Source organism: Tamandua tetradactyla, chromosome 1, assembly GCF_023851605.1.
Source record: "Tamandua tetradactyla isolate mTamTet1 chromosome 1, mTamTet1.pri, whole genome shotgun sequence".
Classification (NCBI taxonomy): Eukaryota; Metazoa; Chordata; class Mammalia; order Pilosa; family Myrmecophagidae; genus Tamandua; species Tamandua tetradactyla.
The window spans coordinates 1,737,115-1,749,099 of NC_135327.1; the positions used below are offsets into that span (position 1 = coordinate 1,737,115).

Here is an 11,985-nt window from a genome sequence, read left to right on the forward strand (position 1 = left end):
CTTAACATAAACCTAACCTAACCTCAACACTAACACTACCCCTAAACCTACAACAAACTCAAAACCAACAACAAACCCAAACCAAACCCAAGCTTCACATCAACCTTAATCCCACCCTCACCATAATTCAAATCCTAACCCTAGCCTAAACCTAACCCTAACCCCATCCTTAACCCCAATCCTAACCCCTACCCTCACCCTAACCCTAACCCTAACACTGAGTCTAGACTTAACAGAATCTGTTTCAGAAACAGAGCAATGTACTTGGCCACACACATTTTTACATATTTTTAGTGTAAAACAACATTATCAAAAAATGTCACCTAATTCTATTTGAAAAAAGTCCATAACTGTGTTTTGAAAATTGAGTAATATACTGGCTCCATTCAATTCCATGCACATTTTTGCATGAGAAACAGCATTCTCACAGAACACTCAACTAGTGCAACACAAAAGCATTGCCTAAGAGGGTTTGGAAAACTGAGTAAGATCAGGGCTCCGTTCGCTTCCAGGCACTTTTTGAGTCAAAACCAGCGTTTTCATTGGACACTCACTTTTTGTTTGGTGAAACTTGTATGTAAATCATTTCATAAATCTGAGGCATAAATGGCTCCATTCACTTTTGAAAGTGAAGAACAGCAGTGTTCCAGAAAATTCTTCTTGTGCTCTTGAAAACTGGTGTGTAAGTTCTAGAAACATTCTCAAACACAGCATCCATTCACTTCCATACAGTTTTCTGAGTGAAACTCAGCAATAAACACTCTCCAATATATGATAATTCCAAACCCTACCACAACCCCAACCACAGCCCAAACCTAACCCTAACACTAACCTTAACACATCTAAACCCAAACCCTAACACTCAACCTAAAATAATCTGATTCCAAAGCTGAGTAACATACTTCCTCAATTCATTTCCATGTGTTTTTATAGTATAAAACATCATTGTAAAGGAAATCATTCCTAGCACTATGTGAGACAAGTATATAAATGTGTTTTGAGAGCTGAGTGACATACTGGCTCCATTCATTCTGATGCATGTTTTGCATGAAAAAAATAGCATTTTCACATGAATCTCAACAATTGCTATGAAAACCCTTACCTAATACTGTTTTGAAGACTAAAAGACTTAATGGATCCATTCACTTTCATGTACTTTTTGAATTGAAAGTACTGTCTTCAGAGAACACTAACATTAACCTAAACCTAACACCAACACAACCACTAAACCTACAAGAACGTAAAAGCCAACAACTAACCCTAACCTACCGAAGCATCACACCAATCTTAATCTCAACCATAGCCATAATCCAAATCCTAACCCTAGCCTAAACCTAGTCCTAACCCACAAGCTAACACTAATGCTATCCCTACCTTAACTCTAAACCCAACCCTGAGCCTAACACTAACATTAACATAAACTATTTCAAAAACAGAATAATAATAGTATGTCCACACATTTCCATGCATATTTAATGGAAAACAGCATTGCAAAGTAATGTTTCTTAGTAAAATATGAGAACAGTTTGCAAATGTGTTTTGAGAGCTCATTGATATACCAACTGTATTCACTTTCAAGCAATTTTTTTGGCGAAAAACAGGATTTTTGCTGAGCCCTCAACTACAGATATGCACACCATTACCTAAATCTGTTATTGAAAACTTAGAATTGTCTTGGTTCCATTAAGTTGTATAAGATTTTGTACTAAAACCACGTTTTCAGAGAATCCTTACCCTAAACTTAACTTAAGCCTAATACTAACCCGAACACAAACACAAACACAAACTCAACCCCAAATAACCAATACCAGCACAAATCCCAACCTCCAAACCCCATCCCAAAATCAACCCCAAGCCTAACTTCAACCCAAACCCTCACCCTCACCGTAACCCTAACCCTAACCTGAACTCCTAATCCCCTAACCCTATCCAGCTCCCAGGATTGTGTAAGGCCCAATCTCTAGGACATATCCCTCCAGGCGATTGTTTCTGCAATCAAACCCTGATTCGAGAATTGAAGACTTATCATGTCAGTTTTGTGTTCTTAAATATATTAACCCTAGTCAATTTTGATTGCTCTGTTTTCAGCTATCTATGTCAAATATATCCAACCAAGTTTTTAAAAAATCCAACCAAGGTGAGTGGCAGGTCACCCCAGAGCAGGGACGTAGGCTGGGAGTGAGAGCCTTTGCCACTGGCCCAGCCTCTCTGGATCCCCCTTAATCATCCAGCAGTTTCTCTCAGACCTGCCCTGGATGGCCTGTGCTTGACTTGGCTTTCTGGGCAGGAAAATCTCCAAGTCAGCTTCTGGAGAAGAGCAGGTTGCCGACTGGAAAATTCTGATGCCAATTTAAACCTTGTGCCATGATCATGTGATTGGACTGGAGAGATAAGCAGACATGAAAGGAAGCAGCAGGTCTCATGGACACTACTGGATACCCCTAACCATTTCCGTACTCTTGGCACAGAAGATGCACTTTATTTTTACAACCACAAGTCGAATGTTCCTTAGCTTGCATGTGTGTATGAACACATATATGCTTTTAACTGACCAAATTGAGTATAATTCACAAAGAGCAAAGAAGAATGAGTAAATCCATGGCTGAGTTTCCGTTAGTCCTCGGGAGAAAATAACTGATTAATAACTCCCCTCATATGAGCAGAGAAATAGCATTTAGAAAAGCTGTTGACGAGCTTCCATTTACCTGAAGGAAGAAATAGCTTTTCACAAAAATATAAATGATCTATTTTCTAAAGGTGAAAATAATGACTTTGATTATCAAAGGGAACACAGCCGACCATTGTCCACAACTGGCTATTTTTGTAAATAAAGTTCTGTTGAAACCCAGCCATGCTTGTCCTTTGCTCATTGTCATGGCTGATTTCATGCTACATCAGCAGAGCTGAGTCACTGACCCACAAGGCTCAATATTATGAGGCCCTTAAGCAAAAAGAAACCCCAATTCCCAGTTTATTCTATAACCTTTACAACCAAATGAATTGGGCCCCTTCTGCCCTCATTAGCAGGAGGCTGAATAACTCCTCCTGAGCCTCTCTCCATGTTCACTGTCCAAGAACCCTGGTCACTTCATCCAAAGGGGCCAGGCAGCAGTCCTGGGGGACTCCAAGACGTACGCTACCGCCGTCGCTTCTCAGTGCCACTTGGGGCTGCTGCAGAAGGATGGTGGCAGCTTAGGGGATGATCCCAACCTTGGCCCTGACTCCCCAGGGGAGACTGCAGTTTCTCCCACCTGCTCGGTCTGAAGCAGCCCTCCCCAGAGCTCACCTGGGTGCCTGAACTGTGGCCCCCAACAGGGCGCTCCTGCTGCTTTGATTTTTCACGGGGGTTTCTGTCCTCCTCAGCTGCACAGTCAGCGTCCCCACCGTGTAGCTCCAGTCCTCGGGAAGCCTGGGTGGCCAGTTCATCCCCTCCTTACTTCAGGCCCCACACGCAGGTTGCTCCAACTCCCCACCCCAGCCAGGAGGCCACAGCAGTCCCTTGCAACGCCCTCCAGCGATGGGTGTCTGCTCGTCATCTGTTTATATGACAGGCCGATTCCACCCTGAACAATGCAGGTTTATCTCAAGGTGACTTGACAGGTTAAAGGGCTCTATCGCGACCCCCAGGAGGTGACAGCCTCAGGTGCGCGTGGAGAAACCTCTATTCACACCTTCCAAGATGATTGAAAGGAAAAGATAAATTTGTAGAGTCTATTCTGTTCAACTGACGTTGCCATTGCCTTAGCAAGAAACTTTTGAAACATGCGCTCCAGCTGGGAGGGCTGGCTACCCTTGCCGAGGGAAGTGGATGTTCATAAAGATATCTGGATCCCAGGAAGCCCTTTCAGTCCCTAGCCAGTTCCCAGAGGACCAAACTAGATCCAGTCATGTGAGCTAATTGGAATTTGGCTATATTGTGTAAAGATATTCTAAAAACTGCATGCCACCAGTTGGAGAGAGAGGAGAATCTTACAATGAAGAAGAAGAGAGAGGAGAATCTTAGGAGAAAGAGAAAGCACCTCATCAGAATCTTATCTGGGAAAAGAATATTCTGCTCAGGAGGCTCTGAATGCTGTTTGTGAGACTTCCCAGCACTTCCCTTCAGGTGTTGGTGCCATCTTATGTTGGTGATGTAACTATATGTTATTTTTAAAAACTCTTAATCACTATCTTTTTTTTTCACATGGGCAGGCATCAGGAATTGAACCCGGGTCTCCAGCATGGCAGGCAAGAACTCTGCCACTGAGCCACTGTCACACTGCCCATCCGCTGGGTTTTTACAAGTGCATCTGCCTTTTTAAAGAGTGGTACAATTAAGTGAAAATAAAAATATTCTCAGAGAACTTTCAAGTGTGACTTAAACAGTTGAACACTTGGCTCGTGATTCCTCCTGGGTCCAGATGACATGAGGCTTCTGTTTAGAGGCTCGGGAGGGCTCCGGGGCCCTCTCTCCCCTGAGGTCCCTGCACCCTCTGAGGTCCCTGCCCCACTCTCCGAAGGCCCTGCCCCCCTCAGTGGTCAGTAAGACTCCCCAGGCCTATGCCCAAAGCTAAGACCCTGCAGCCATAAGTCTACTTTCTGTGACTATTTCCTACGACATGAAATAAACTGGTAAGGCTTCCAACACCTTCACAGACCTAACCTTGGGCAGGCGTGATAAACGCAGCTCAGAACTAAAGGCCAGCATCAGAGACCTGAGTTCAAATCCTGTCTCTGCCTCTTTCCACTTGAAGGACGTGTCTTCTGGAAAAGATGACATTGAACCTCGTGCTGCTCCGGGGACAAAGCAACACAACGCATGTAAATGGATGCGGCGATTTATGATATGCGACCCTAGCTTCTGCATCCCCCATGCCAGGCACTCAGAGCTCCTCTCCTTGTCCCAGGGCCAGGCCCAAGAGCGGGCATCTGCAGGACGGCCCAACCCCAAGGCCCAAGGCCCGAGTTCGAGTTTCTTCTTCGTGATGCATCCCAGGGACCGTCTCACCACAGAGCCCAACATGCCCTGTGGGTGCCGGGGTTATGTTCCTCACTAGCGAATAGTGAGACAAGGCTGGGAACCTTTCATCAGCTGAGCTGAGGGCTCCCCTGAGAAAAAAGCGTGCTCTGCCTCAATCATACCACTCTGATCGGGACACTGGGCCAAGGCCGGACCTTTCGTTCCGGGCCTGGTGAGTCTCAGCGCAGCCCCCCACTCACAGATGAAAATCCAGGCCCAGGGGGCTCGAGGCAGAGATCCAGCCTAACCTGGAGCCTGTGCTGCATCCCCAGCCAGGACCAAAGAGAGTCTGCAGCCTGCTCACTGCCAAGCATTTAAAGGCCCACAGAATTCCATCAGGTACTTTACACCTACAGAAGAGAACAGAATATGATGCACCAGAGAGGCTTCCATCCACACCCAGCTCCGTCCACGTTTGCTTTACACGTTGTTATTTAACAGATCTTTATTGAAAAATCATACATGCAGAAAAATGCGCTCAACAAAGGGATCAGCTCGATGGATTTTCACAAAGCAAACACTGTGCAGCAAGTACCCAGATCAGAAAATCAACTACCAGAGGCCCCATGAGTCCTCTAAGAAGCAAAAGGTGGCGGACAAGGCTGAGGCTGCACCCCATCCCTCTCCTCCACCCCACAGCCACCTCAGCGTGGCTATGCTGATCGTCAGACCCATATTTGCTTTCATTTTTATAGAACATAAGCACATATCCTCAATATACGTCATTGCTTTTTTTTTCTTTTTTTTGGCTTTTAAAAAGGGAATTTATCAAGTTTCAAGTTTACAGTTTTAAACCTATGGAAATGTCCAAACTAAGGCATCCAGGGAAAGATGCCTTCATTCAAGAAAGGCTTATACATCTGGAATGTCTGTATCAGCTGGGAAGGCACCCTGGTCCACTGCTGGTTCCTTAATTTAAAAAATATATATTACTATTATTATTATTATTATTATTATTTTGGCATGGGCAGGCTCTGGGAATTGAGCACGGTTCTCCAGCATGGCAGGCAAGAATTCTGCCACTGAGCCACCATTTCACCGCCTTGTCATTGCTTTTTGTGTTTAAAACTTAATACTAATAGTACTCCATGCTTTCTACTTCTAAACCGACAATTGAGATTCATCTATTTTAGTCAATGTAAAAAGTTTGTTTTCACTGCAAGTGTGTCTTGAGGCATTTCCCTTTCTCCTGCTGGCCACTTGGACAGTGTCCAGCATTTCTGTAAGATGCGCCCCACGCAGGCTGGAGCTGTTCACGGGCAGGTGTGGGGTGCAGGTGCCAGAGCAGGGGGCACATACGCATGTAATTTTGTTCTCCACCAGGGTTGTATCAGAATCATGGGCATTTTTAATTAGGGATGGTGTCACTGACCCCCAACCAAAAATCAGACTAGCAGCCCATGGGGATGATAAAGTCTGCATGATATTTGGATGGTTACTGCAACTATTTTAAAATCAGAAGGTTTCACACAAAGCCCAAAATATGGAAGCCTTTTACAATATTGTGCCCCAGGGGGCTGCAGAGATGCCCCTCGAGGGCGAAAGGGGAAGGGACAAATATTCCTGTTTCTCCCTCCATCGGCCGGCATGGGAGTCTGCAGGGGCCAGCGTCCTGGGGGTGACCCCTCCATGCCTCATAAACACCACATGCTGGTCTCACCTGCTTGACTTCCAGCCTCTTGAGGGTGATCAGAAGTTGTCAGTCATCTCTCCACCTCCAGGACCAGACCAGGTGCTGCTCACAGAGGAGTCAAATCCGAGCTTGCTGTGGGGGGACCTCAGGTCACAGGCAGGAGGCACAGACTCGTACCACCCCTTCACATGCTCCAGTCACCTGTGCCTTCCTCAACGAGGCCTTGAGGACGTGGGGAAGAGAGGAGACAGTGCCTGAGTCACCCCTGGAAGCTCATCCCCTCAGCCCAGATTCCTCGGGCACCACCAAGTGGGCAGCACGTGGGCACTGCAGGCCCTACCCTGAACACCGAGCAGTTCCCAGGATCTCTGCTGGAGAAACGATCATGTGCAGGAGGCTGGCCAAGGACAGCTGCTCGACAGAGTGCAGGAGGGGACATGCAGAGGCGTCCACTCTCCCCGTGGCCCTTGTTGAGGGGATGTGCAGTGGTATCCACTCCCGCACCAGGCCCCAGGGACTTGCAAGTCCACCCCTGGGTTCCTTATGTCCCCAGATTAAGAAGTCGTGACCAAGGAGTGTTTTGTTGTAATAAGCAGAAAAACGGTAAAGGAATGTTATTCATTGTCAGAGCTTGTTCCCCAGGTGTTACATTTGGGGGTCATTCCATAGATTCCTCAGATCCACCCGCTGGAGGTCCAGGTGCTGTGTGGGGTGGATGATGGCTCGAGTCCAGTCCAGGGGAGAGGGGTCAGAGGCACAAGATTAGAACAGCCTCCCCCTCGCGGGGTGCCGAGTGGACCGACTGAGGTGCTCGGCATACAGTAGGTGTCCAATAACTGGAAGCTCTTAAGGTTTTTCTTTGGGCCTCGAGAGGCTTGGGATGAGGCCCGGCCCACTCAGAGGTCTCCCAGCCAGGTGCTTCCTCACGGTCAGGGGAAGGAGCACATGCCTTGACCCTAACAGATGCCAGTGGCCTCGGCAGCCACCCCCTCCCCAGGACTAAGCCCACCATGGGCTCCCTTCACACCTGAGCCTGATTTGGGAGCTGCCCGCCAGCCACGGCCTTGGGCCAGGCATGGCCGCACTGCAGCTGCCCTCTGCATTGGTCTACAGCTGCACTGAGACTCTCCCTCTCCAACAACCAAGGTTGCCTGCGTCTTTCTTGGCTGCAGACTCCTGTTTGCTTCAGGTCCGCATGGCCAGCCCCAGTGATTCATTATGACTAGCCGGAGCCATTTCCTTGCTGGACAGCAGATTTCCAGGTTCCTTCAGGGCCAGGAACAGTTCTGGCCGATGGAACAAGGGAAGAAGCTGCCGGGAAACCTCTCCAGCCCCGTTTGTGACCCCAACTAGGTCTTCCCACTGCACATGGTGGCAGCTGTGGTGGCCTTGAGAGCTGTAGGTGACACACCAAAGACCGAACCCAGCACAGCCAAGAAGGCAGAGCTGGACAACAACCTGACACGAAGCAACTCAGTGCTGCCTACCTCCGGACTCCTTCCGACATTCTTTGCCTTCCCTGCTTGAGCCCTGCAATGGCTTCTGTTCATTTAGGGTGCAATCCAGAGCGAAGCCTCTAAGGCCACAACCCACCCCCACATCCTCCCGACTTCCTTCCACCCTGCCACACCAACCTTTCTTCCGTTACCCTGTGAAGTCCCTTCCTGCCCCAGGGCATTTGCACATGCTGCTTCCTGGATCTGCAGGGTTCTTCACCAAGTCCCCTAATGCCTGTCCTTCACTCCTCATCTCAGATGGCTTCTCCCAGAGTTTTCTGTGACTACCTCCATCATTCTGCTCTTTCACCTCATCTTGTTTCATCTCTTCCGAGACTTACCACCACCCGCAGTTGCCTAATTTACTTCTTTACTTGGTTCCTTGTTTAACGACCCTTCTCCCAGCGAGAACCCAAGTTCCTAGAGGCTGAGAGCAGGTACATAAGCACTTTCTAAGTGACAGAATATTTCCCTTTCTGCAGGAACTCCTTTGAGCAGTTTCTGGTTCTTTGCAATTATAAAATTCTTGATCAAGATAATGAGGCAGAAAAATTAAACCACCTAAGAAACTCCACCCTGGGCCCAGCAAGCTGAAGCCTCGTCTTCTCCCCAGCCTCTTCCCACCTCCCAAGGCTTCATCCACCTCTCTTACTTCGGCTGTGGTTCCTGGCATTGAAACTTGTGCCCAGCACCAGGCGAGGCGGTCGGGTCACCCTCCTCCTCAACCAAACCGATGAGGGCGTCGGCCACCAGCTGTCAGGAGCATCCATTTCCCTGCAGATGGCTCTGGAAAAGCACATATAAACAGCATTCTTTTTAGAGCCACTGGCTGCAACGAGTCAAAGAGGATGCTTTTAAAAGGGAAAGCTGCAGAGGACATTGCAGTTTTGCAGATTCAAGGCTGTGACTTTGGGTTTGTGCAAAAATCCTAAGTGGTGCTATTCAGACAGTTACTCCCATCTCCCCCATTGGGTTAAGAGTCCCAGCCCCACAGTCACACCGAGCTTTATGACCCCCTAATAGCTGTGTGACCCTTGGCAAGTCACCTAGCCTCACTGTGCCTCGTGTCCTCATCAGTAAGTGGACATCCAATCACAGATGCTTGACAGGTCCGAGAAATGGAATAGATAAGCCCCATAATGTTGGCACATTTTAAAACGCAATAAACGTAGGGTTTGGTCGGCGTCAGGAGAAGGACTGCCTAGGAGGCAAGGCCAGTGGCCGAGGCATCTTGGAAACGCTCCCCCTGGAAGCCAGAACAGCAAGACCACCGCAATCTGCTCAGACTCCACTCGCCTGTGGGTGACGGGCGTCCACCACCCTTGGAGGCTCCACCTGGAGGGCTCACGCAGGGGCACTGGTTACCAGCAGCTCCTATGGATCCGCCTGGGTTTGCAGACTTCCTCCTGTGTCACCAGCACGAGCTTAGGAAGCTCTTCTCCTCCCTGCAGCCCTCCCCTCACCTTTACGAGGAGAGCAGGAGAGCCCACCTGGCAGGGTTATCTCGAGGATCGCACGAGCTGATAGGGACGCACACGGGCCTTAGAGCAGCACCTGGGCACGTGGAGCCCAGCTACGTGCTTGTGTTTAGCGGCAGTTCTGGTGAGCCTCCGACAACAGCTCCAGGCCTCTGCGGATCCAAAAATTCCTCAACAGCGGAAGCAGCATGAACGAATATGGACTGAGCCTTTATTCTCCGCCCTCAGGGTTTACCTCGAAGGTCCACAAACTCTGACATACAGGGGCAGATAGTAATTCAGGAGGTTTGCAGCTTGAGGCAAAAATTGAAGTTATAGGTTTCCTGACAACCACTTAAAACATACCCATTTGAAAACGCCTGCCAGCTGTAACCTGCCAATCCCTACTTCATACCATCCGACCCTCATATGGCACCCCTGAGTGGTACCATTTGGCCCATTTTAAGATGTTGAGACGTCTCAGATCGAGTGTCTTTCCCAAAGCCACACAGTGGCTCGAGACCAAGGTAGCGCCTTTGGGGCCCCCCATGCCTTTGGGGCCACGCCACAGCACATCTAACCCTAACCCGAGAGCCAACAGAGCCACTTGCTTCCTCGCCATGAGCTGGTTTTCTTTACTTATGGGAAAAACCTAAAGCAGCTCTTCTTACCACAGAAGGGAGAGGGCTTAAGCACAGGTGAGTGCAAAGCTAAATTGTCCCGGACAGACATACCAGGGTTTTCATCCATTCATCGCTGGATGGAATTTGGGTTATGGGTTATCAATTTATAGCTCCTCAGCTCCAAATCTGCTCTTCTTCGCCCTGATTCATGCCACTGTTGCTGGACCCTGTAAACATTTCTCCTTTGCATGCTGCCTTGATGCTTTGTCAATAGAGGGAGCTAAGGGCACTGCATCAAGTTCTAGAGTTGGCAAAATTAATCTACAGTGATAGAAATGGGCCCATATACCAGCCTCACAATCACCATCATTCAAATTCATACTTTGACCATGTTACAATGGTCAGGGATCCTCAGAGGCAGACAGAGGATGAGAGCATGTGGATTCCACAGTTCTGCTGCAGGTACTGGAAAGTACTAGAGGTTCTTTATATCTGAACGTAAATCTATAAATACAACAACCTAATGAGTTTATACTTAAAACATGGATCAAACTTGCATAGCAAATAATTAATAGTATTAATAATATTTCATGTTTCAAAATTATGCTTTATTTTGAGACACAAAATATTAACAGTTTAAAAATCTTTCAATTAACATATGCTAAATTCTTAGAGTGAACACAGAATGAATGGATCCAGCATGGGTTATTTTCTTTCCGAATAATTCCTCACCCCCAATTTCTGGTGGCAGAACACAATGTCCTTTACTTTAGATTTGGTTTTAAGTCATCTTATAAAGTGGCTCATTTCAAGGGTGGATCAATTTTGCCAAAGGACACCCTTAATCTTTCACAGTTCTTGTTTGAAGTGGCTAATCCTGCATGCCCTTTACTCCTTACCCATCTATCTCATTGACCTACAGTATCTGAATCTACCCAATTTTACCCTTTATCTCCCCCTATTATTAATCTTTTAATCATTTTTTTCTCATCTCCATACCCTGGATAAAGGGAACATCACACGCAAGGTTTTCGCAATCACACAGTCACATTGTAAAAATTATACAATAATCTTCAAGAATCAAGTTCAACAGTTTCAGGTATTTCCCTCCAGCCACTCCAATACACCATAAATTGAAAAGGTATACCTATATAATGCGTAAGAATAACCTCCAGGATAACCTCTTGACTCTGTTTGAAATCTCTCAGCCCCACTGACACTTTATTTTGTTTCATTTCTCTCTTCACCCTTTTGGTCAAGCAGGCTTTTTCAATTCCTTGATGCCAAGTCCTGACTCATCACCAGGAGACCTGTCCCATGTTGCCAGGGAGATTTACACCCCTGGGAGTTATGTCCCACATAGTGGGGAGGGCAGTAAGTTCACCTGCCAAGTTGCCTTAGAGAGAGAGGCCACATCTGAGCAACAAAAGAGGTTCTCTGGGGGTGACTCTTAAGCATAATTATAAGTAGACTTAGCATCTCCTTTGCAAGAATAAGTCTCATGGGGCAAACCCCAAGATCAAGGGCTCAGCCTATTGGATTGGTTGTCGCCACTGTGTGCAAGAATATCAAACTTTCACAGATGGGAAAGTTTAATATTTTCTCCTTTCTCCCCATCCCCCAAGGTACTTCGCAAATACTTTTTTATTCTCTGGGATATATTGGGGCATCACACTAACCTGTGCAAACCAATAAGATCTCACACCCTAATCAAGATTTCATGTTATTATGTAATTATGGTGTTCAAATAAACTGACCATACAAATTAAATTAGATA

General features: G+C 47.2%; 1 long non-coding RNA gene across 2 annotated transcripts in view; it reads right to left on the minus strand.

Moving 5' to 3' along the window:
- Window positions 1–8,930, minus strand: part of LOC143683097 (uncharacterized) — a 240,117-nt gene extending 231,187 nt beyond the window's left edge. Inside the window, exons 1-3 of one of the 2 annotated variants that reach the window (XR_013175410.1) lie at window positions 8,781–8,930; window positions 6,660–6,854; window positions 4,882–5,349 (exon numbers count right to left, since the gene is read on the minus strand). This is a non-coding gene — a long non-coding RNA (uncharacterized LOC143683097). Of the gene's footprint in view, window positions 1–4,881; window positions 5,350–6,659; window positions 6,855–8,780 lie in introns of those variants that run through there. The other variant, XR_013175409.1, reaches the window with a different exon arrangement.
- Window positions 8,931–11,985: the final 3,055 nt, after the last annotated feature.